The sequence below is a fragment of the Schistocerca nitens genome, chromosome 5 (genome assembly GCF_023898315.1).
Source record: "Schistocerca nitens isolate TAMUIC-IGC-003100 chromosome 5, iqSchNite1.1, whole genome shotgun sequence".
NCBI lineage: Eukaryota > Metazoa > Arthropoda > Insecta > Orthoptera > Acrididae > Schistocerca > Schistocerca nitens.
Genome location: NC_064618.1, coordinates 304,150,367 through 304,174,914, shown reverse-complemented (window position 1 = coordinate 304,174,914; position 24,548 = coordinate 304,150,367).

The window sequence follows — 24,548 nt, the reverse complement described above, 5'->3', positions numbered from 1 at the left end:
TTATAAAGGACGATCAAAAAGCTTCCGTTCGAAGACCACGACTCCCCAGGTTGAAGATATCCATTTGATATAACACCGTGTTTTGCTGCGTGAAGAAATCCGTAACTGCCTGCTGCACATCCTTATCTGACAGGAATTGTCGACACATCAAGGCCTTTTGCAAGAGACTGAAGGCATCAAAATCACAGGAGGGAGAGATCAGGACTATAAGCTAGGTCCTGGAGTATCTCCCACTTGAATCGTCGTACTTTCTCTATTACGCCATTTGCGATATGGGGAGAAGATGCGGCAGCACCCACTGTTGTGCACCATTCCACAACGGTGTTTTCAACATACATGATGCCCAATACACGATCTACATTCTCCATTGGATATCTGCTAGTGTTCGTGCGTGGGCAGCCATGAAAAGAATAATAGCATCTTCGTTCTGTTTGGACGCATTTCGTAGTAACATCGCCATAGTTCACGTTTCTGCATCTAACACTCGCATGTCAGGAAGATATATAAATGCCACAGCAATACCTTGTCTACATTCTGGTGCTTACAGGGCACCCCCTGTTACAATAATCAAGAAAATTCAGCTGTCCCTACCAATGGGTTTTATGCAACCAACAATGCCTTCAAATACTTAAATATCTGTGACATGGTCAGTGTGGGGTCTGTCTGAAATGTATAGTAGCTGGAGAAAACTTCACAAGTCAAGATCGCTAGAAAAAGCATTTTATTGGAGGATCAGTTCTGACAGAGCTATGCTGTCATAATCACATTCAAAAACATGATGACAGCATAGCTTTAGTGAAACTGGTCATCCAATGAAAAGCTTTTTTTAGCGATATTGGCTTGTGAAGTTTTCATCAGTTTTGCTTTCAGAAACCATGTGCATGGTTGTCATATTCTCTTGATCGCTATGCACAAACTATTAGTCCTAAAGAAAAACTGAACTTTTTGTAGGAAATATGATGTAGTTAAATTTTTTACTACAATTCGTTTTCGCTAGAGGCTATAATTTTCTAATTATTCAAGAAAAACTTACAAAAATTAGTATGAAATACGTTTTTCTTCAGTAACTCGAAAACAATGGCAAAAACATATCCCAGTACAAAATTAACTACATTAAATGTGCTACAAAAAGTTCTGTTCAGTTTTTCTGTAGGATTAATAGTATGTATGTAGGAAGCGAGAGGGTATAAAAATCTCATGCATGGCTTTTTAGGGCGTTGCGTAGACAAGAGCTTTCAAATGCCCCCTTAAATAAAAGTCAAGAGGGTTGAGATCAGGAGAGCGTGGAGGCCATGGAATTGGTCCGCCTCTACCAATCCATCGGTCATCGAATCTGTTGTTGAGAAGCATACGAACACTTCGACTGAAATGTGCAGGAGCTCCATCGTGCATGAACCACATGTTGTGTCGGACTTGTAAAGGCACATGTTCTAACAGCACAGGTAGAGTATCCCGTATGAAATCATGATAACGTGATTCATTGAGCGTAGGTGGAAGAATATGGTGCCCAATCAAGACATCACCAACAATGCTTGCCCAAACGTTCACAGAAAATCTGTGTTGATGACGTAATTGCACAATTGCGTGCGGATTCTCGTCAGCCCACACATTTTCATTGTGAAAATTTATTATTTGATCACGTTCGAATGAAGCCTCATCCGTAAAGAGAACATTTGCACTGAAATGAGGATTGATACATTGTTGGATGAACCATTCGCAGAAGTGTACCCGTTGAGGCCAATCAGCTGCTGATAGTGCCTGCACACGCTGTACATGGTACGGAAACAACTGGTTCTCCCGTAGCACTCTCCATACAGTGACGTGGTCAACGTTACCTTGTACAGCAGCAACTTCTCTGACGCTGACATTATGGTTATCGACAACTGCACGAAGAATTGCCTCGTCCATTGCAGGTGTCCTCGTCGTTCTAGGTCTTCCCCAGTCGCGAGTCATAGGCTGGAATGTCCGTGCTCCCTAAGACGCCGATCAATTGCTTCGAATGTCTTCGTGTCGGGACACCTTCGTTCTGGAAATTTGTCTCGATACAAACGTACCGCGCCACGGCTATTGCCCCGTGCTAATCCATACATCAAATGGGCATCTGCCAACTCCGCATTTGTAAACATTGCACTGACTGCAAAACCACGTTCGTGATGAACACTAACCTGTTGATGCTACGTACTGATGTGCTCGATGCTAGTACTGTAGAGCAATGAGTCGCATGTCAACACAAGCACTGAAGTCAACATTACCCTCCTTCAATTGGAATCGAGGAAGTACAGTACATACTGACGAAACTGAAATGAGCTGTAACATGGAAATTAAGCGTTTCCGGACACATGTCCACATAACATCTTTTCTTTATTTATGTGTGAGGAATGTTTCCTGAAAGTTTGGCCGTACCTTTTTGTAACACCCTGTATATTCTACAGAATAGTAACATGGACACGTAGCTCTGGTCTCGTCAAATATGAAGTGTTATCAGATATTAATTAATTAGTTCTTTAAGCTGTGTCACTTTTCTTCCGCCTCTAAAAACTTTTTTGTTTTTGTTGTGACCTATCATGCAATATTTTCACCACTTTTCCGCCCCAAATAAGGTTTTTTTTCTGTAACATTATACCACATTGGACCCGGCACGAATCCGGCCAGTCCGTGGATGGTTTTTAGGCGGTTTTCCATCTGCCTCGGCGAATGCAGGCTGGTTCCCCCTATTCCGCCTCTGTTACACTATGTCGGCGATTGCTGCGCAAACAAATACTCCACGTACGCATACACCACCATTACTCTATCACGCAAACATAGGGGTTACACTCGTCTGGTGTGAGACGTTCCCTGGGGGGTCCACCGGGGGCCGAACCGCACCATAACCCTGGGTTCGGTGTAGGGCGGCGGAGGGGTGAAGTGGACTGCGACAGTCGTCGTGGGGTTGCGGACCACTGCGGCTGCGGCGGGGACGGAGTCTCTCCGTGGTTTCTAGGTCCCCGGTTAACATACAATACATTGGAACCTCCATGAGGCCAACTCGGTACTTGAGATAAAAATGAAAAACAAGTTTAATTTTTTTACTAGAAAAATGGAAAATTGTAATTTATGAAAATTAATACAATTTAATAAGGAACATCAATCAGGCACAACTTAAGAATCCGAGCTTACAAAAACATAGAATCATAAATGAGCTTAACTAATATAGGAATAATTTTAGCAAAGAAATTTCCATCGTTTTCTTGTACTCTGCAAAGCTCGAAGTGTCCTAATATTTACAACAGTTTTAATCGTCAAAACAGTGTCTCTTCCTTCAGACATGCATGGAAGTCTGACGGATAGTGTAATGTAAGACACAAACACTGTATAAACACAGACATTGTAATAATCAATGATATTAAAAATTACATTCAACTTACATAATACCTTAAATATGTCGCAACTCAGAATGCGCCGCTCTTACTTCGTGTCCGATGCACATCTGTCAGTAGCAACGCTGAAGTGACAGTTCTAGGCGTGGCGCATCATGATGCAGCCTACAACCAAGCGGACACAAGTGCTCTGAAGTGGATGTGTCGAGAGATAGAGATGTGACTTTTTTGTGGACGTTGAAGCACGTAGCAATCTTCGGTGACTAAACTAAAAACTGTCGCTTTTGACTTGGGTCATTTTCATGCCAGGTTGCGATATATACCATATAACATGGCGTAGTTGCTGAATCGACTACAATAATTAGAGCAAAGAAATGTTTGATAACAATTTCATTAAGTTGAAACAGCTTACATGTCAAAAAGTAGTAGTATTCCATATTGTTTCTAACATTAATGTTGCAGTCTTCAGCCTGCGTGAGGATCTTTGTAAGGATACCAAACGCACTAACACAGTGGTCTCCAACCTGGGGGTAATTACACCGCTGAGGGGTGGAATGTAATTTTCTGAGGGGTAAAAAAGAAGGGGTTCAATTACGATTCGTTCGTGAAGCTAAATTATTTTTAAAATATAATTACTGTTACCATCATTCTGTGAGACAATAGTACTGTTTAGATTAGTTACTAATAATTATTTCAAATATTAACATTAGTGTGTGACAAAATTTGCTGGCGGTTACAGCTCGTGGGACGAATGTGTGAATGCCTTGCTCAGATAGTGCACTCACTACACACATACTTTGTACATGTATCTATGACTGTAAAATTGGGGCCGGCCGCTGGTGGCCGAGCGGTTCTGGCGCTACAGTCTGGAACCGCGCCACCGCTACGGTCGCAGGTTCGAATCCTGCCTCGGGCATGGCTGTGTGTGTTGTCCTTAGGTTAGTTAGGTTTAAGTAGTTCTAAGTTCTAGGGGACTTATGACCTCAGCAGTTGAGTCCCATAGTGCACAGAGCCATTTGTAAAATTGGGACATATACATCACATATACTTAAATAGCGCATGAAAATATTTTTTCAGAGTGATATTTAGTTACAATATCAGTACTATTATCATAGATTTGTGAGACAGTAGTACTATTTACGTAAATTGACAGTAATTATATTTTTTCAAATACTAGCGTTAGTGTGTGACAGAGTGATGGAGGTTACAGCTCGTGAAACGAATGTATGAACATTTTACTGAGATAGTCCATTCACTACAAAAAATCTTTTGCCTTATACAATGTATCTGCAACAGTAAAATTGAGACATATACATCAAATATACGTAAATAGCTCTTGAAAATATTTTTTTTTCCAAGTTATTTAGTTTGTGCAATAGACCAGAAATTTCTGCGGGCCGCGGTGGTCTCGCGGTTCTAGGCGCGCAGTCCGGAACGGTGCGACTGCTGCGGTCGCAGGTTCGAATCCTGCCTCGGGCATGGATGTGTGTGATGTCCTTAGGTTAGCTAGGTTTAAGTAGTTCTAAGTTCTAGGGGACTGATGACCACAGCAGTTGAGTCCCATAGTGCTCAGAGCCATTTGAACCAGAAATTGCTTCATTAACAGTTTCGCAACAATGAAGGAACTTATCAACATAAGAAGGGTAACTACACTGGTTGATTGAACTTCTCCTACCGCAGGGTCCTATGCATCCCACAATGCCTTCAAATACCACGCTCAGGATTTTCATTTTCTTTCGCTCGCTACATGCGAGCTATTAGTCCTATAGAAAAAATGAACACGATCCTTTTGAAGGAAATTTAATGTAGTTAAGTTTTGTACTCGGATACGTTGTCATTGGAGGCCAATGTTTCTGAGTTATTCACGAAAAACGCGTTTGAAGGTCACTTTTCTGCGTTTCTCATGAATAATTCGAAAATTACGGACTCCAGTGAAAACGTATCCCAGCACAATATTCGAGTACATTAAATTTCCTACAAAAAGATCTTGTTATTTTTTTCTGTAGGACTAATATTTTGCACATAGCGAGCCAGAGAACTTGTAAACCGTGAGCTTGGTACTTGAAGGCGTTGTGGATTGCGTAACCCAATGGCTAGTACACTGCTGTGGGTCCCACAGTGTATTATTACTATTATTAATATTATTAGTGATAGTGGTCAGAAGCAAACATTGGCAGCATAAAGTCTTCCAATGTCTGCCAGTTCAGACGTAAGGCGTCCAGCAATAAAGTGTTTTGTAAACAGTACATGGAAGCATAGTGTAGACATTTTAATTGTTAATTTTAAACGGATGTGGCTGAAACAAGTGTCGCTAGTGAGAAGAGTGGTACAAAGGAAGCATGTACTTTATCAAGTGTCTAACCTCAGTGTGGAAAGGACGCTTTCTTCCTTGAGGAGGAGTTGTAGGTAGCATTCGCGATGCACCGAGAATTTCTTCATCTTTTTATATGTAAAAAAAGTTGTTAGAAATAAAGAATACCAAATGTGTCACGGGCTCTTTCGTTGTGGTTCAATGAAATATTTACAAAAATTAAATACATTTATCTTTCATCGTCTTAAAAAGGAAATGGTTCAAAGAAAATTATTTCTGACACACTGTATTAGGTTGCTTTCTTGTAGTTTTGCTTTTCGTTGCAAATTTTGCGACAGATTTTAAACTAGCGTATCGATGAGCCGACTTCAAACTTTGAACATAGCTCAGAACTGGACGAAAATTTAAAAAGTCATTTGTTAAGAGTTGATTTTTATTCAAATACTTATTTCACTGTAAAGTTTAGTTAAGTCTCAATTTTTACGACGTTGAGGGAAAGGGTGGGGGTTACTAGCTAATATGTTACTGCACTCCTAGATTATGATCTCAGAAAGGTTGGGAACCGTTGCTCTAACAGCAATAAGGAAGAGGTCCTCGAGCATTCTGTACGCATTCTGCTTTACAGGTTCACTCGAATTTATCGCAACTCTCGCAGCTCATCATGGGAATTTACTCTCCTTTCAAATGGCCTCATGTCCTCTTTTATGTACATATGTACTGTGTCCTGATGGAACAGGCTACATAAGCCGGAGCTTCACAGCTCCCAAGCTACAAACCATGCTCGAAGCACCCATAAATTTTACTTCCATACATTTTAAATTGCGGTTGTGATTCCAAACCTTACGCTGATCGATTTAATCACAGACGATAGTACGCCAAACTGTTTAGGAACAATGCATCGGCTTGGTATGCACCGGATCGTACGAGGGTGGGTATAACATGGAGTCAAACTGCCAGGTCTCGTTCATCCTGAAACGAAGCCATTTTTCAAGGCTAGGTTCGGAGTTACCAGTTATTAGAGTGATGTCTTCTGCGGATGCCTAATATTCCGTCCAGGGTGCTATTTTATGTACTGTGCAAAAAGTAATGCACAGTTTCAGTGTATTTAAAGAATGACATTATGGAAGTACCGAAAGTTCCTTTCATGAGATTTTATGCACAGACGACCAGTTTCGGTGAAGAAAGTATTTTCAAGTCAACCGAATATCCGTAAAAATGTATGACAATATTATATCCTAAAACAGCTACGATGACCTATTTTGTATAGCAGAGACTCATGGATTAATCTTACGTCAGGTTAAATGAAACTTCTCGGCGATCAAATACATAATTATTTAAAGTACCAATCGTGATGGAAGGCGGGAACGCAGTCATATGATGAGCTGGTTGGTTGACTGGTTGACTTGGGGAGGGGACCAAACAGCGAGGTCATCAGCCCCCTCGGATTAGGGAAGGACGAGAAGGACCTCACCCGTGCCCTTTCGAAGGTACCCTGAAACGATTTAGGGAAATCACGGAAAAACTAAATCAGGATGGCAGGACGCGGGTTTGAACCGTCGTCCTCACAAATGTGAGTGCATTGTGGTAACCACTGCTCCTGCTCGCTCGGTTATGATGAGTTCAAACTGTAAATATAGAGATGTATATACACAAGGTGCATCTGAAGAAGCGGTCGGTTGTCCTGAAATAGATAATCCAATTAAGAAATTGGAGACTGCCCTTGGAGCTAGAGACTAATTCAATTAAAATTTAAAAAATGTGAGTGTTTCCAGTTGCAGCATCTAAATAAAATAGTAAAATTACTATATGGTTAAAGAAATTAAAATTCATAGCATACATATGAATACATGTTAGAGATAGACACAAAACGAACATACACTCCTGTTATACAGGGTGTCAATTTTAAGTTGACCAACCGGAATAACTAGAAAAATAAGCTTCACACAAAAAATTGTGTAGAATCCAAAGTTGATTATTTTCGAGGGGGCCATCTGCTGGTGCTAAAATTATCCCACCACCCCATCCCCTGGGGGGAGGCAACTTTGAAATTTAAAATGGGATCCCCCACTTTTTATTGCAGAATCAGATTCTACATAAAAAACTACGTAAATTTTGTCTTAAACATTTGTTTTAATTCTTGATAGTTGGCCCTGTAATTCAAGAAAACGCATGTCCTCATTTTTGAGTGGAAAATGGTTACAGATAAATAAAAAATACCTATTTACTTCGTAAATTTAGATTCGCTAAACCTAAAACTCGCCCTCTCTCCCAATAGGGTGGGGTTTGAGAGAAAGGAATTAGAGTTTTACAAATGTTGACCAAATTATTAATTTTTTCCGCAGAATCGGATAAGTTTTGGGTCAACATTTGTAAAACTCTAATTCCTCTCTCTCAAACCCCACCCTATGGGGAGAGATTTAATTTTAGTGAATCGAACTTTACGAAGTAAATGTACCAGTTTGTTTTGCTCTTCAGTGTAGTTGTTTGTTAATAAATATACATTACGGCAGCTTTTGATAGTTTCATGATGTCATTAAGATTGACACGGCTCACACTACAAGTGAAACACCTCAAAGTGCTAACATTCTACACTAAAACCAAGTAAAAGAACATTAATGTTTTCAACAATCCCACTGTTCAACTTATGTCAGCAGTCAATGTGAATGTGCACTGCAGTAGTTCACTGTTTCAACTCACCAATCTCCCCCAGTCTTACACTGTTACTGGAGTTTATATTATTCTAGAATCCACCAATCACAGGCTTTGCACCAGTACAGGTGGCGTCAGAAATCTGGTTTTATAGGCCATGGTGCAAGTTGTAACATCCCCTCTCCTGATTCACACTCATGAACTGGAAGGTTGTTCTACAATAGCTGGCATCAAGTGATCAAACACTTATTTTAATTACTGTTTGAAATGCTGACGTTATCTTGTCCAGTTACTGCTTCAGATCTTGTGCCGAGCTGTAAACTGCTGCAAAGAATCATATTACATTTCTTAGTCTTACAGTTTGAACAACAATTCAGTTCCTAAATTGCAGTGAATAACTCAATAAATCGTAACATTTCTGCTCTCAACAGCAACTTCCGACACATTATATTGCTTTGAACAACGCTTGCAGCTATATAAACGTGTGGTGTAATGTTACACAAATTTGCTTAAATTGTTATCTTTCTGTCACAGGTAATTTACATAAAATTGGCTTTACAACATAACAAAAATGTTTCCGTAAATAAATTATTTAGTAACATGCTTGAAATGTAAGGATTTTATGCAAGTGATAAAATGTTACAAAGCACGTTTTGATTACGATTTTCACTGCGACGTAATGTACCAACGTAAATGCATGCAAATAGCAGGATATTGATAAAACGTAAAAAACGACAATTTTAATGTAATAAGCGTCTTCAAAGTAACATCATTTATTAAAAATATATAAATGAAATCACATTTTCCCAAAAAGGTACTTAGACTGTCAAAAAATCTATATATGAGAAAGTTTTCTGGGCCACAACAATGCCCAATTTTTGTAAACAAATAACTTCACAAAGCAGATGTTCCCTATAAATTATAACAGTACATGGTGAACACAGTTAAATCTACTCTCCCAGAATAAGTTAGTATATCTGTCTGACATTTTCTTTTTCCACAGAGTTCATAATTGCTGCTGGGTAAAATAATTTAATTTCTAAAAGAAGGCACATATCTGTAGTACTTACTTTTGAAGCTAATTTTATTGAGAACAAGTCTGCGCAGCCAAAATTATTGCTAATTTCTAACGTTGACTATAGTGTTAAGAACACATTCACCACAGACCTTAATTGAAGTACCACATACACTCAACTACACATATATCGTTAAATGTACTTTTCTCATCAACAACATTTGCTAGAACAATAGATTAACTGTATGGAATTTACCAGCAAGTGAGGCTAAATATATCGCAATGTGTCACAGTCCTCTCATTGATTCCGAACGAAAACCGCTTTCGATCCAGCCAATAACTGCATGAGCAATAAAAGGCAGCTTATCACTGTCTAGCAAATAGTTCACGCTTTCGTTGATATTATTGGGCCTTTGTTTTAATAATACATCAAATGTCACGCGAAATTTATTCTAAATCTCTTTGAATGTATGACGCAATCAGTGGCTACTAATAATAATGGGAGTGTTGTAGCTTTCTCGTTTATTTTGGCCTCGGAGGCATTGAAATGAAAGAACTAAAGCCGTTCTGCCTGTCACCGCCTTCCCTACAATCAGACTGGGAGAACTTCACCTGATGATCTGCTCATCTCCGAACCCTTATGGCGTCGGATTCTTCTTCACGTACTGCAGCGATATCGATTGCCGAATGAAATTAATTGGTAAATGAAGAGAACAGGGCTAGACTACAGACAAGTAACAAAAAGCTAAAAGAAAAGCGGATATATTGTCGTAAACATAATGAAATGAGTGACAGTCTCGATACAAACAGGTAGTTATTAACCAGTCTAAGATTTCAGACGACATAGGTGACCCACAGGTTTGCTGCGGATCAGGTCACAGTTACACTGAAAGACACAGTACCCGGAAAAAGATAACGACAATTATTCCAGTCGCTAGAGAGGGTTTTGATGCAGTTTAGCAAAGATGAACTCCAGGATTCGAATCACAAAAAATGGTTCAAATGGCTCTGCGCACTATGGGACTTAACATCTGAGTTCATCAGTCCCCTAGAACTCAGAATAACTTAAACCTAACTAACCTAAGGACATTACACACATCCATGCCTGAGGCAGGATTCGAACCTGCGACCGTAGGGGTCGCGCGGTTCCAGAATGAAGCGCCTAGAACATTTCGAATCGCAAATTACGATAAAGAGCCATGAGTGGAGACATTGCAAGCACAGTCACAGGGGAAACTAGGGACTTAACATTGATAAAACCCGAAGGCTGATCTCTCGCAGTCCAAACCGAATACGAACATCGTACACACTGTTTGCTTTTCTGTGAGCATTCTACCGTGAATGACTTGATTGAAACTGAGCGTACTGGTTCTTGGTTGCTTCCATGGCGATGGAAGAGAAACACACGCAGCGCAAACTGACGTATACTGCCGCACGACTGCTGGTTACGAAATAAACTCAACAGCGGCGCTCAGTGTAGCCGCGCTGTCTGGGGCGCCTTGCTAAGATTCACGCGGCTCCCCCCGTCGTAGTTTCGAGTCCTCCCTCGGGCATTGGTATGTGTGTTGTCCTTAGCGTAAGTTAGTTTAAGTCAGATGAAGTAGTGTGTAAACCTAGGCACCGATAACCTCAGTAGCCGGCCGCTGTGGACGAGCGGTGGTAAGCGTTTCAGTCCGGAACCGCACTGCTGCTACGGTCGCAGGTTCGAATCCTGCCTCGGGCTTGGATGTGTGTTAGGTAAATTAGGTTTAAGTAGTTCTACATCTAGGGACTGTTGACCTCAGATGTTAAGTCCCATAATGCTTAGAGACATTTTGAGGCCCTCAGTAGTTTGGTCCCATAGAAACTTACCACAAATTTCCAATTACCTACAATGTACCATCACGAATTGGCCTTAGCAACTACTGCCGCAAACAGAGGGCTAGAGAGCGATTCTCGGATCCTCGCACACTGCGTGCTTCCTCCGACAACAGAAGATCTATACTGCCAACATGAGCGAGGGCGGAAATGTCGCCGGTCGCTCAGATTTTCGGCTGAGGGGAGCTCGGCCAGGTTGGTGCTACTGGGGTGGCGCCAGCCTTCTGGCCGTCGCCCACTTAACCATCTGCAGTTCTACGCTATTTTGACGAATTTGTGAATTTGGTGAACTCGAAAATTTCTCCGTCCCTACCATTTGATAGACCTGTACAAATGCAAGCTATCTGTTCTCTGAGATGGCTTGAGAAAATTGCTTTGAATGCATAACGAAGCGAATTAAATTCATTGTCTTTTTAAGGGGCTCCGGAACGCCCTATACTTGCAATGTTAAAATAACGCTTGTAAATTACATCTTTCCTCACGAAGTATTTGAGGTAGGAAGTTGAACTTGTTACAGATTATTTATTGGAATATGGGCTACAACTTAACACAGGGATTTTACAAAATTTTAGTTCAGTTATTAAAGATGATTTTTTTTCAATTGTAATGAAAATTCACAACATTTTTTTGCAATTATTTATTTATATATTCAAAAATATACAGTTTTTTGGAAAAAGGCTGTGTTAAATTATGCAGAAGGTACTGTGTAACATTTACTGAAAGTTTGAAACAAATATGTTTGGAAGATCCTTAGAAAACATGTAATTAGTATGAGAAAATAAAAGTTTTGGGAATCGAGCGACAAACATTGGATTAACTTTTTAGTGCATTCCAGGTCCATAGGATGGATTATCTTCATCCTCTGCAAACTCCTCCTCCAGCTTCCTCTTGTTCCTCCTCCTGTTTACTCTTGCTTGTATTTATAGACTCTTTACAGCCCTGTCTGCAGCCCGAAGGCGTTCCTTGTCTAAAGCAAGCATCGCTCGTACCATGTTAGAACCTATCTTCATTCCCATATTTCTAAATACCTTGCACATTACAATATTGCCATCATTGAAAGTCGCAACAGCATCATACACACCAAAGTGAAGTGTTTCTATTCCAACAAATACAGTCTTGGGAATTCTCGATCATATAACACTATTTACACTTTCATTGGGGTTTTGAGTTTTTTCCGTGAATACACTTTTTCAACAGTTCAGGTGCTGCTAAGTCTCTGAAAATAGGTTTTATCACCTCCATTATTGCATGAGGCAGACTATGCTTATGAGTGTACACTTCACCAGTTAGCAATCCTTTGTTATATTTACACCAACTGTCTTCTTCTTTGGGACACAAGCTATGTTGGGGATTTTCATCGTCTTTATTGTTTACAGTAATAACACATACCTTTGGCTTTCCAACATTTCTCCTTTTCTTAAAAGCCTTCAGAGGATTTCTAATAACTTTACTTTTACTCATTATTATACTTCAACAAAACAGAGACTCAAGAAACAGAATTAATTACGAATATTTTCGAGATAACGACAGAGTAAATAAACATGAAACAATCGACAATCACACCAGCGATATATATTGAACCATCACAGGTTAGCCACAACACATACTTTATCTCACATCACTAAAATGTACCTGATGAACACGGACGTTAATAATAACACCATTTGACAGCAGTTTAACAGCGCCACAGAGGGTCACGCCCATGTAGAACACATTTCAAAAAAATTTAAAAATAGTTGTAGTCTTCGGAATTGAATAAATTATATATCTATTAAAAGGTAATAGTCTGCAGATTCAGAAAACGCAAAAAAGTAAAAATTGAACTTTTCATGATTTTGAGACTTTCCGGAGCCCCTTCAGAATTGGGTGTGCATCCGCGTACCTATTACCAGTAAATTCGCAGTTGTATAAGCAATCCGAATCTGTGACTGCAACAGCAGTTTTAATTTTATTTTAGCCCGTCTCTTTGTACAGTAACTGAGCTAGGCCGCTATAGAGACTTCGACACTTGCTCCAACAGTTTCTGGAAAGTCTCTGTAATACAGTGTTAACAGAACAGATCTCGCACGTCACCTATTTTTACCACGTGTTGCTAAATATTCATTCAGTAACAGCGTGGCCTTGTATGTGTTCAGATGTTTAATCAGCGTCTGAGATCAGACTGTTTTCGTCATTTATAAAGGGGCGAGGGAAGGGACGGGATGTCAATATTTGGCAGATTATTCCATCGAAAGAGTAACCTTTAGACTCATGATATCAAAGACCGAGAAGTGCTCTATTAACTCGACAAGAAGTGAGCGAATATGTAACTATAAAACGTTCGCAGGCTTCAACCGGTGTCGAAGAAATGTCGGCTATAAAATATGATAAACGGCGGTCATTAGAGAACCTGCTCTATTACGTCTGACACGCTGCAGGCCAGTTTCATGTTTATTCTGTTCCTGGCACGGGTAAACACCTCGCCTGTTCCTAGAGCGTCGAACACAATGCAACATTCCCAAAGTTTCGGAAAATTAAACACATCGGGGACCAAGGATATCGGAAAGGTGACATAAATTCGTCTGAGCTTTCACTCGTAGGTGTTGCACGTACGGTAGGTGTGCTGTCACACGGCTTATGTAAGACCAGTTAGGCGCTGCACCCGTGTTAAATAGAGCAAGGCTGCCGGAATCGTTCTGGATTGTTAAAGTCAGTCGCCAAGGCTGAGTGCGGCACGCCGCTATAACGTGACTCTCTCCTAGCTAGCCGGCGCCCGGGCTGCACGGAGCAGGGCTGCCACACGCCTGGGGTGGAAGACTCACGTGGCTGCAGCGTCTGCCGCTCGTCAGCTGTCTGCAGTGTGCCGCCAACTTACGACAGGAATAAGCGAGAAGAGCAGAGCCGTCCCATCCGTCCTCTCACATCCAGGTGATCAGCATGACTATGCTGGGCCCATAGGTACACTGACGGGGAACAAGAAAAAAAGCAACATCAAGAAGGAGTTCAATGACAAAAACGGAGGTTGGTAGGCATGTTTCTACGTCTGAAAGATAATGTCTATACAAAATGCGCGCCAGTAGCATAAGAATGGAGCTAGTTGCATCACTGTTGTTGTTGTGGTCTTCAGTCCAGAGACTGGTTTGATGTAGCTCTCCATGTTACTCTATCCTGTGCAAGCTTCTTCATCTCCCAATACCTACTGCAAACTACATCCTTCAGAATCTGTTTAGTGTATTCATCTCTTGGTCTTCCTCTGCGATTTTTACCCTACACGCTGCCCTCCAATACTAAACTGGTGATCCCTTGATGACTCAGAACATGTCCTACCAACTGGTCCCTTCTTCTTGTCGAGTTGTGCCACAAACTCCTCTTCTCCCCAATTCTATTCAATACCTCCTCATTAGTTATGTGATCTACCCATCTAATCTTTAGCTTTCTTCTGTAGCACCACATTTCGAAAGCTTCTATTCTCTTCTTGTCCAAACTATTTATCGTCCATGTTTCACTTCCATACATGGCTACACTCCATACAAATACTTTCAGAAATGACTTCCTGACACTTAAATCTATACTCGATGTTAACAAATTTCTCTTCTTCAGAAACGCTTTCCCCGTCATTGCCGGTCTACATTTTATATCCTCTCTACTTCGACCATCATCAGTTATTTTGCTCCCCAAATAGCAAAACTCCATTACTACTTTAAGTGTCTCATTTCCTAATCTAATTCCCTCAGAATCACGCGACTTAATTCGACTACATTCCATTATCCTCGTTTTGCTTTTGTTGATGTTCATATTATATCCTCCTTTCAAGACACTGTCCATTCCTTTCAACTGCCCTTCCAAGTCCTTTGCTGTCTCTGACAGAATTACAATGTCATCGGCGAACCTCAACGTTTTTATTTCTTCTCCATGGACTTTAACACCTAATCCGATTTTATCTTTTGTTTCTGTAGTGGACTGACAAGGCAGCCAGTCCACAGTGACGGGTAGCCGAAAGGGCACACGTACACACACGCCGACTGGCGCGAAGTCTGGAACAGGATTCGTAATGAATGTGATAAAGAAAAGAACGTAGCTACCAGAACACTTAACTTTTATATCGTCCTTTGCTATACAGCATTCTTGATGATACAAGTGAGACTATCTTGAGATACATGCAAGGATACAAATGGCGCCTTGCTAGGTCGTAGCCATGGACTTAGCTGAAGGCTATTCTAACTGTCTCTCGGCAAATGAGAGAAAGGCTTCGTACGTGTAGTCGCTAGCAATGTCGTCCGTACAACTGGGGCGAGTGCTAGTCCGTCTCTCGAGACCTGCCTTGTGGTGGCGCTCGGTCTGCGATCCTGACAGTGGCGACACGCGGGTCCGACATGGACTAATGGACCGCGGCCGATTTAAGCTACCACCTAGCAAGTGTGGTGTCTGGCGGTGACACCACAGTTTCCTTTACTGCTTGCTCAGTATACAGATTGAATAACATTGGGGAGGGGCTAGAACCCTGTCTCACTCCCTTCCCATCCACTGCTTCCCTTTCATGTCCCTCGACTCTTATAACTGCCATTTGGTTTCTGTACAAATTGTAAATAGCCTTTCGCTCCCTGTATTTTACCCCTGCCACCTTCAGAATTTGGGAGAGAGTATTCCAGTCAACATTGTCAAAAGCTTTCTCTAAGTCTACAAATGCTAGAAACGTAGCTTGCCTTTCCTTAATCTATTTTCTAAGATGAGTCGTAGAGTCAGTATTGCCTAACGTGTTCCAACATTTCTACGGAATCCAAACTAATCTTCCCAGAGGCCGGCTTCTACCAGTTTTTCCATTCTTCTGTAAAGAATTCGTGTTAGTATTTTGCAGCAGTGGCTTATTAAACTGATAGTTCGGTAATTTTCACATCTGTCAACCCCTTCTTTCTTTGGGATTGGAATTGTTATATTCTTCTTGAAGTCTGAGGGTATTTCACCTGTCTCATACATCTTGCTCACCAGATGGTAGAGTTTTGTCAGGACTGGCTCTCTCATGGCTGTCAGTAGTTCTAATGGAATCTTGTCTACTCCCGGGGCCTTGTTTCGACTTAGGTCTTTTAGTGCTCTGTCAAACTCTTTACGCAGTATCATATCTCCCATTTCATCTTCATCTACATCCTCTTCCATTTCTATAATATTGTCCTCAAGTACATCGCCCTTGTATAGACCCTCTATATACTCCTTCCACCTTTCTGCTTTCCCTTCTTTGCTTAGAACAGGTTTTGCATCGCTATGAGAATGCAAATCAGGTTTGCTTTAAACACACGCAGTAACTGTCGCGTACGTTAGTTACCCTTGTCACTGGACATGGTGAGTTGATTTTAGTCAAGAAAGTCTTTATAGTGACAAAGAGACCACTATCAACATCTCACTGATTGTGAGTTTGGACGACGTTGTGTGATAGGGCTATGGGAAGCTGGATGTTCCTTCTGCTGTACTGCAGAGAGCTTGGCAGGAACGGGGCCACTGTACATGAAAGCTGACAATGGTTGTCACGATACTGTACGAGGACTGGGCTCTGGACGGTCGCTTGTCAGTACCGAGAGGGTAGACTATCGTGTTCGGGGTATGGCAATTGCGCATCATACTGCATCTTCAGCAGCAATTTGAGCGGTAGTTGGCACCACAGTGGCACGAAGAACTGTCGCAGATTGATAGCAAGGGCAACTCCGAGCCACATGCCCTGTAGCGTGCATTTTCACTGCCCCCCCCCCCCCCCCCCCCCAGACCATCGCCGTTTCCGACTTTAGTGGTATGAAGCGAGAGCTCATTGGAGGGCGGAGTGGAGATGTTGTGTTTTCTGATGAAAGCCGTTTCTGCCTCGGTGCCAGTGATGGCCGTGCGTTGGTAGAGGTGTGCCAGCTGACGGGCTGCGACCAACCTGTCTGCATCTTACATAACTGGACTTATACCTGGAGTTATGGTCTTGGGTGCGATTTCATATGATAGCTCTTGTGGTAATCCAACGCAACCTGACTACAAATTTGTACGTCAGTCTGGCGATTCGACCTGTTGTGCTGCCATTCAAAAAGCATTCCAGTAGCTGTTTTCCAACAGGATAACGCTCATCCACATACCACTGTTGTAACCCAACATACTCCACAGATTGTCGACATGTTGCCCCGGTTTACTAGATCACATCGAGCACATATGGACACTATCAGCGTCATCCACAACCAGCATCAACTGTTCCTCTATTTACAGACCAAGTCCAACAGATATGAAACTCTATCCCACAAGATGCCGTCCGGCATCTGCACCAGCATGTCACATTTGAAAAGTCTTGTCTCGCACTTGCGTTAACCTGTGATCGTGCAATATTAAGCGCTTTAATATGTTACCTAGACAAATGTAATCCCTAAATTTCATTGCCCTACATTCATTGCTTTTTGGTATTGCGACTTCTTTCCGTCAGTGTACATTTCACAGAGCGTCGTCTGTTTCGAGAGCAGTGCTATTCCAGTTAAGATTGAATAAACGTCTAATTTAAGTTAATTTCAGTTAGAACGTACTATCGGGAAGTGTGAGCTGAGCGTAAACCAGACAGTAAAATTACATGTTACGTTGATTGAGTGTAATGTCTCTAGCCTTCATAAGGGCCACAGTTCGGCGAGGAGGAGTGCCCAGAATATCTTGAACTGTGGTTTCTCATCATAAATATACGGACACCACTATGTAACGTAGAACTGACCACTAGATGTCACGGGCTGCGAATCCGACAGTATGATAGGAAGCGGAAAGTAAACAGAGAAGTGGCAACAGCAGAATGGTTCAAATGGCTCTGAGCACTATGGGACTTAACTTCTGAGGTCATCAGCCGCCTAGAACTTAGAACTAAATAAACCTAACTAACCTAAGGACATCACACACATCCATGCCCGAAGCAGGATTCGAACCTGCGACCGTAGCGGTCGCGCAGTTCCAGACTGTAGCGCCTAGAACCGCTCGGCCGGCTAACAGCAGAATGGTTGGTCAGGTGAACGTAAGTTTTTTTTTTTTTTTTTTTTTTGGCATGCAAGGTAGCGGATATGTGAGCTTTATAAACTATCTAATCAAAAGTATCCGGACACCCCCTAAAAACGTTTTTCATATTAGGTGCATTGTGCTGCCACATACTGCCGGGTACTCCATATCAGCGACCTCAGTAGTCATTAGACATTGTAAGAGAGCAAAATGGGGCGCTCCGTGAAATTCATGGACATCGAATGTGGTCAGGTGACTCTGTGCGCGAGATTTCCGCACTCCTAAAAATTCCTAGGTCCACTGTTTCCGATGTGACAGTGAAGTGCAAACGTGAAGGTACACGTTTAGCACAAAAGCGTACAGGCCGACCTCGTCCGTTGGCTGACAGAGGGGGTCGTAATAAGTAATAGGCTGACATCTATCCAGACCATCACACAGGAATTCCAAACAGCATCAGGATCCACTGCAAGTACTATGACAGTTAGGCGGAAGGTAAGAAAACTCGGATTTCATGGTCGAAGGGCTGCTCATAAGCCACACATCACGACGGTAAGTGACAAACGACAGCTCGCTTGGTGTAAGGAGCATAAACATTGGACGATCGAACAGCGGAAAAACGTTGTGTGGAGTGACGAATCACGGTACACAATGTGGCGATCCGATGGCAGAGTGTGGGTATGGTGAATGTCCGGTGAACGTCATCTACCAGCGTGTGTAGTGCCAACAGTAAAATTCTGAGGCGGTGGTGTCATGGTGTGGTCGTGTTTTTCGTGGAGGGGGCTTGCACCCCTTGCTGTTTTGCATGGCGCTATCACAGCACAGGCCTGCATTGATGTTTGAAGCACCTTCCTGCTTCGCGCTGTTGAAGAGCAATTCGGAGACGGCGATTGCATCTTTCAACACGATCAAGCACCTGTTCATAATGCACGGCCTGTGGCGGAGTGGTTACACGACAATAACATGGAATGGCCTGCACAGAGTCCTGACGTGAATTCTATAGAACATCTTTGGTATGTTTTGGAACGCCGACTTCATGCCAGGCCTCACCGATTGACATCGATACCACTCCTCAATGCAACACTCTGTGAAGGATGGACTGCCATTCACCGAGAAACCTTCCAGCACCTGACTAAACGTATGCCTGCGAGAGTGGAAGCTGTCATCAATGCTAAGGGTGTGCCAACAGCATACTGAATCCCAGCATTACCGATGGAGGGCACCACGAACTTGTAAGTCATTTTCAGCCAGGCACTTAGTGTACTTTTGATATAGTGTATTTTCGTGGGCTGTGTTATATTTCATATTTGTACGCTAAATATTATTCAGACAATAGTTTTCGTTAGTCGATATGTTTCGGAGTGAAGCAGTTTGGTTGTCAGTAGCATCATCAATGCAGTAAGAATTCTAAGTGCAGCTACTTAGAGGGTCGGGAGATGCAATGCTGCAGAACGGATGGAAACAGCTTTCAGAACAAGGAGTAAAGATAATAAGAAGAATGAATTGAGAATTAAGATTTGGTAAAGATTAATTCCACAAGTGAAGAGTATGAGGTAAGTTGTTGCTGCCTTGTTTACTTGCGCGTGTTTTTGAAAAGGGCAGTTTTAGTGGAACTTTTCTTCATTTGTTTGTGTCAGATAGTTTATTGTTCAGACGAGAGTAAGTAAAGTTATCAGTTCACAAGGCTTGTACTCAGAGGTTATAGATTTTGCCACTTCTTTACCATTTCAAGAAATTAAATACTTGTAGTAAATGATGAACTATTGTAATGATGATTGTGATAGTCAGAAAATGAGTTTTAGCTTTTGCAATACAGTTTTTTAAAAATCAATGACTTCCTAATAAAATGACTTCCGAACATTTAGCAATTTTGAAATTCCGCCACCGTCTACTCACGAAAGAATTCCATGTTTTCTGATTGTGTGTGTCGCTGCATTGTATAGAGCGAAACGCAGTTACTTAAAACTTGAAGAATCGTCTGTTTGGGATAGTTGCACGTCCTTGTATTGCACCGCACAAGTCTTCTTCTTTCCTATTCAGCTTGCTTCCTTATGCCCTGCATAATGTGTAATATGTTCATCTCTTCGATAAGTACTGAGTTTCCGTGCCACAGGTAGGCCGTATGCAGTTTGTTAGCGTCAGTTTTACACGACAAATTATAGTTAGATCATTCAGTTAGCTTTGCTATTCAAAATACATTATCAGGTCAGGTTAGGTTGAGATCATTTCAGATTTCATTTCATACGCAGACAGTCTTATTCTCGCAGTGAAGTGTTATATTTGCGAGTGTATTATTCAGTGTCTAGAATTTTGTCAGTCAGATTGCATATGAACATTCACGGGCCATTTTATAGACACACTTTGGTGATTCCATCCTTTAAAATTCAATTAGTAACTTTATGTAGCATCTTCGATCTGTATCGTGGCATCTTGCGTTGTAGCACTTCACTGTACTGAACAATAGAATTTCGAAAAACAGCTTATTTGATATACATTTACTACTCTGGAAGAGTTAATTAAAAATACAGTTATACGTTTCAGGCATTTTGGAGCCTCCTTTATCAGAAAGTGTATCCATAACTACACCACTTGCATTGATCAGGATTACAACACAGAGATACCAGTAAAAACAACAGCTGTCCAGTTCAGTCTAAACTGAGTTCACAAAATTAAACACAGGACAGTTACAAGAGCTCAATGACTTCAAACATGGACTAGTCTTTGGATGTCACCTGAGTGAAAAATCCGTCTGGAACATCTAAACTAGTCAAGGAGACTGTTGGTGGTGTGACAGTAAAGCGGTAACCTGGGGGAACAACCAGACTTAAACCAAAACCACGCAGACCTGAGGTGCTGAAGGACAGGTAGCGTCCAGCATTGCTGAGAGTGGTTGTCAAAAACGGCATGATATCAGCAGAAGGAATCACTCATGAGTATTAAAGTGCTAACATCAGTCCAGCTAGAACAATGAGCGTGCGTAGGGCGTTAAAAGCCATGGGGTGCAATGGTCGAGTGGCTTCTCATAAGCCACACATTTCTGTGGTCACTGGTAAGTGACGCTTCACTGGACAGTGGATGACTGGAAACGAGTGATTTGTAGCGGTGAAATACAGCAAGTCCTGTGGCGGTCTAGTAGAATGGTCTGGGTGTGGGAAATACCTGGAGAACGTTACCTGCCGTTACGCGCAGTGCCAACGGTGGGCTCGCACGATTTAGTGTTTCTCTCAGAAGGAAGGGTGAAGCGTAAATAAGAATCAGTGGTAACCACACTATCTATTGTGGCAAAAGATGAATGGTTTCACACTGTACATATTCACCGCAGAGCCAAAGAAACTGGTACACCTGCTTAATATCGTGTGGCGCCCACGCGAGCACGCAGAAGCGCCGCAACACAACGTGACATGGACTCCACTAACGTCTGAAGTAGTACTGAAGGGAACTGACACCATGACTCCTACAAGGGTTTCCATAAATCAGTAAGAATACGAGGGGGGGGGGGTTGTGATCTCTCCTGAACAGCACTTTGCAAGGCACTCCAGATATGTTCAATAATGTTATTGTCTGGGGAGTCTGGTAGCCAACGGAAGTGTCTAAACTAAGAAGAGTGTTTCTGGAGCCACTCTGTAGCAATTCAGAGCGTGTGGGGTGTCGCATTGTCCTGCTGGAATTGTCCAAGTCCGTCGGGATGCACATGAATGGATGCAGGTAATCAGACAGAACGCTTACATATGTGTCGCCTCTCAGTGTCTTAGCTAGACGTCTCATGGGTACCATTTCACTACAACTGCAAACGTCCCACACCATTACAGTGTCTCCAGAAGTTTAAACAGTCCCCTGCAGACAGGGGGGGGGGGGGGGGTCCATGGCTTCATGAGGTTGTCTCTATACCAGTACACGTCCATGCGCTCGGAACAATACGAAATGAGACTCTTCGACCAGGCAACATGTTTCCAGTCATCAACAGTCCAATGTCGGTGTTGACGGGTCCAGGCGAGGCGTAAAGCTTTGTGTCGTGCAGTCATCAATGGTACACGAGTGAGCCTTTGAGTCCGAAGGCCCATATCGTTGATGTTTTGCTGAATGGTTCGCTGACACTTGTTGGTGGCGCAGAACTGAAATCTGTAGCAATTTGCGGAGGGGTTGCACTTTTGTCGCGTTGAACAATTCTCTTCAGTCGTCGTTGGTCCCGTTCTTGCAGGTCTTTTCCCGGGCGCAGCGATGTCTGACATTTGATGTCTTACGGGATTCCTGATATTCACGATACACTCGTGAAATGGTCGAACGGGAAAATTCCCACTTCATCGCTACCCTGAAGATGTCGTGTCCCATCGCTCGTGCCCCGACTATAACACTACATCCATACCCCCTTAAATCTTGATACCCTGCCATTGTAACAGCAGTAACCGATCTAACAACTGTGCCAGACACTTGTCTTGTATAGGCTTTGCCAACCACAGCGCCGTATTCTGCCTGTTGACATATCTATGTATTTGAATAAGCTTGCCTGCACCAATGTCTTTGGCGTTTCAGAGCATATTTATTACAAAGCGCTGTAAGTAGCTCTTGAACTAGTTCATTCACTTAACAGCAGCTAAGTAGAAAATAGCAAAACAGATGCTAAAGGTGGCATCGCCGTTATACATCGTGTCGAAGATCACAAAGTTATCTTCATTCACACATTGAAACTTCAAGAGTTCGGACTTCACGTCTAAAGTACCACAAAGAATGAGAATTAATCCTCGTCAACACCATCCGTCGACTTGCTAGTCAGTAGTTGCGCCCAGACTGCATAAAACACTTTTCAGCTGCAACCTTTACGTAACCTCAATTGTCTCCTGGATGGAATAACATTCCAGGTGAACGACGAGAACTTATCTGAAGATCGCCACACGGTATTACGGCACGAAACTGTGCATTAACTCTATTTACTATAGCCTACGTCTGTACCAGTTACAATATTAGGTTCTCTAGTCCATTTTAGTACTGGCTGCTTAAAAATGTTTACTATGTAATTACTCTCCACCTTGGCTTAATTACATGTTTTTATATACATGTTTCTAGGCCTCACTCACGGGAATTCCAATTAGAATAATGTTTCAAGATTTCATTACAACAATTTGCACATTTACAAATTGCCTGTATATCTCATTCTCGTTTTAGGGAAAAACAAAACTTTTTTTTTACAATTAGTGTCCCGTCAATTGCTTCTAACAGCAGAATCACTCAATAACGTTAGCATCACTGACCAATCGGTCACGATCATTTCAGTCATGCCGTGAATAACACCTTACTTGTGCAAAAAGTGAGTGTCAGCATCGTAATATAGAAAAATCACCATTCGCATAACTCCTATGGAAAAGGAAGTGAAAAATTTCACGAGTTTGAGACTTGGTTTACATTATTACTCGATCTTGGTCACACGTAACACAATTTTTTATACATAACCGCATCGGAGCTTTCCTAGAGTGCTTTCTGTATGATATTACTTTCGTCGCTTTCCTTGCTTTCGTTAAATGAGACAGCTGATTGCCATTGTGAGTGACAATATATATATATATATATATATATATATATATATATATATATATATATATGTAAGATAGTGTACGATATTCCTTGGCCGTCATGATGCCTTGCACGACCTCCACTGCACCCGTGGATCCCCACGTGAATGTTTCCCAGAGCATAATGGAGGCGCCGCCAGTTTGTCTCCGTCCCGTAGCACAGGTGTCAAGTTGTTGCCCTGGAAGACGACGGGTTTGCGCCCTCCTATCGGGATTCAATGTGCTCTGCCACTGCACCACCATCCAGTGCCGATTATCACATGCCCATTTCAGTCGTAGTTGCTGATGTCGTGGTGTTAAGGCACATGCTTAGGTCGTCCACTGCGGAGGCCCATATTTAGGAGTGTTCGGTGCGCTGTGCGTTCAAACACACTTGTACTCTGTCCAGCATTAAGCTGTGATGTTAGTTTCGCCATGGCTCGTCGCCTGTCCCATTTTACCAGTGTACCCAGCCTACGACGTCCGACATCTGCAATAAGGGATGGCCGCCTAACCCCACGTGGTTTCATCTCGGTTTCGCCACATGCTGAAGACACTCGAACACCCGACAGTCGCACAGTTTCCGAAATGCTCGTGCCGAGCCTCTGGTCCGTCACAATCTGCTCTCGGTCAGACTCAGATACAACGTGAACCTTCCCCCTTCTACACACAGACAGCACGCGCACTGATGTTTCATGCACCGTGCATGTGTCTGAGCAGTCATTGCTCGCCAGGTGACGCTGCTGTCTCCTGGACGGGTTGATGTCGATAGTAGGTCGATGATGATAATGTTCTGGCTGATCAGTCTACGTGTATTGCCGGGGAGGGCGTCTTTAAACCTATCTTTTTCTTTG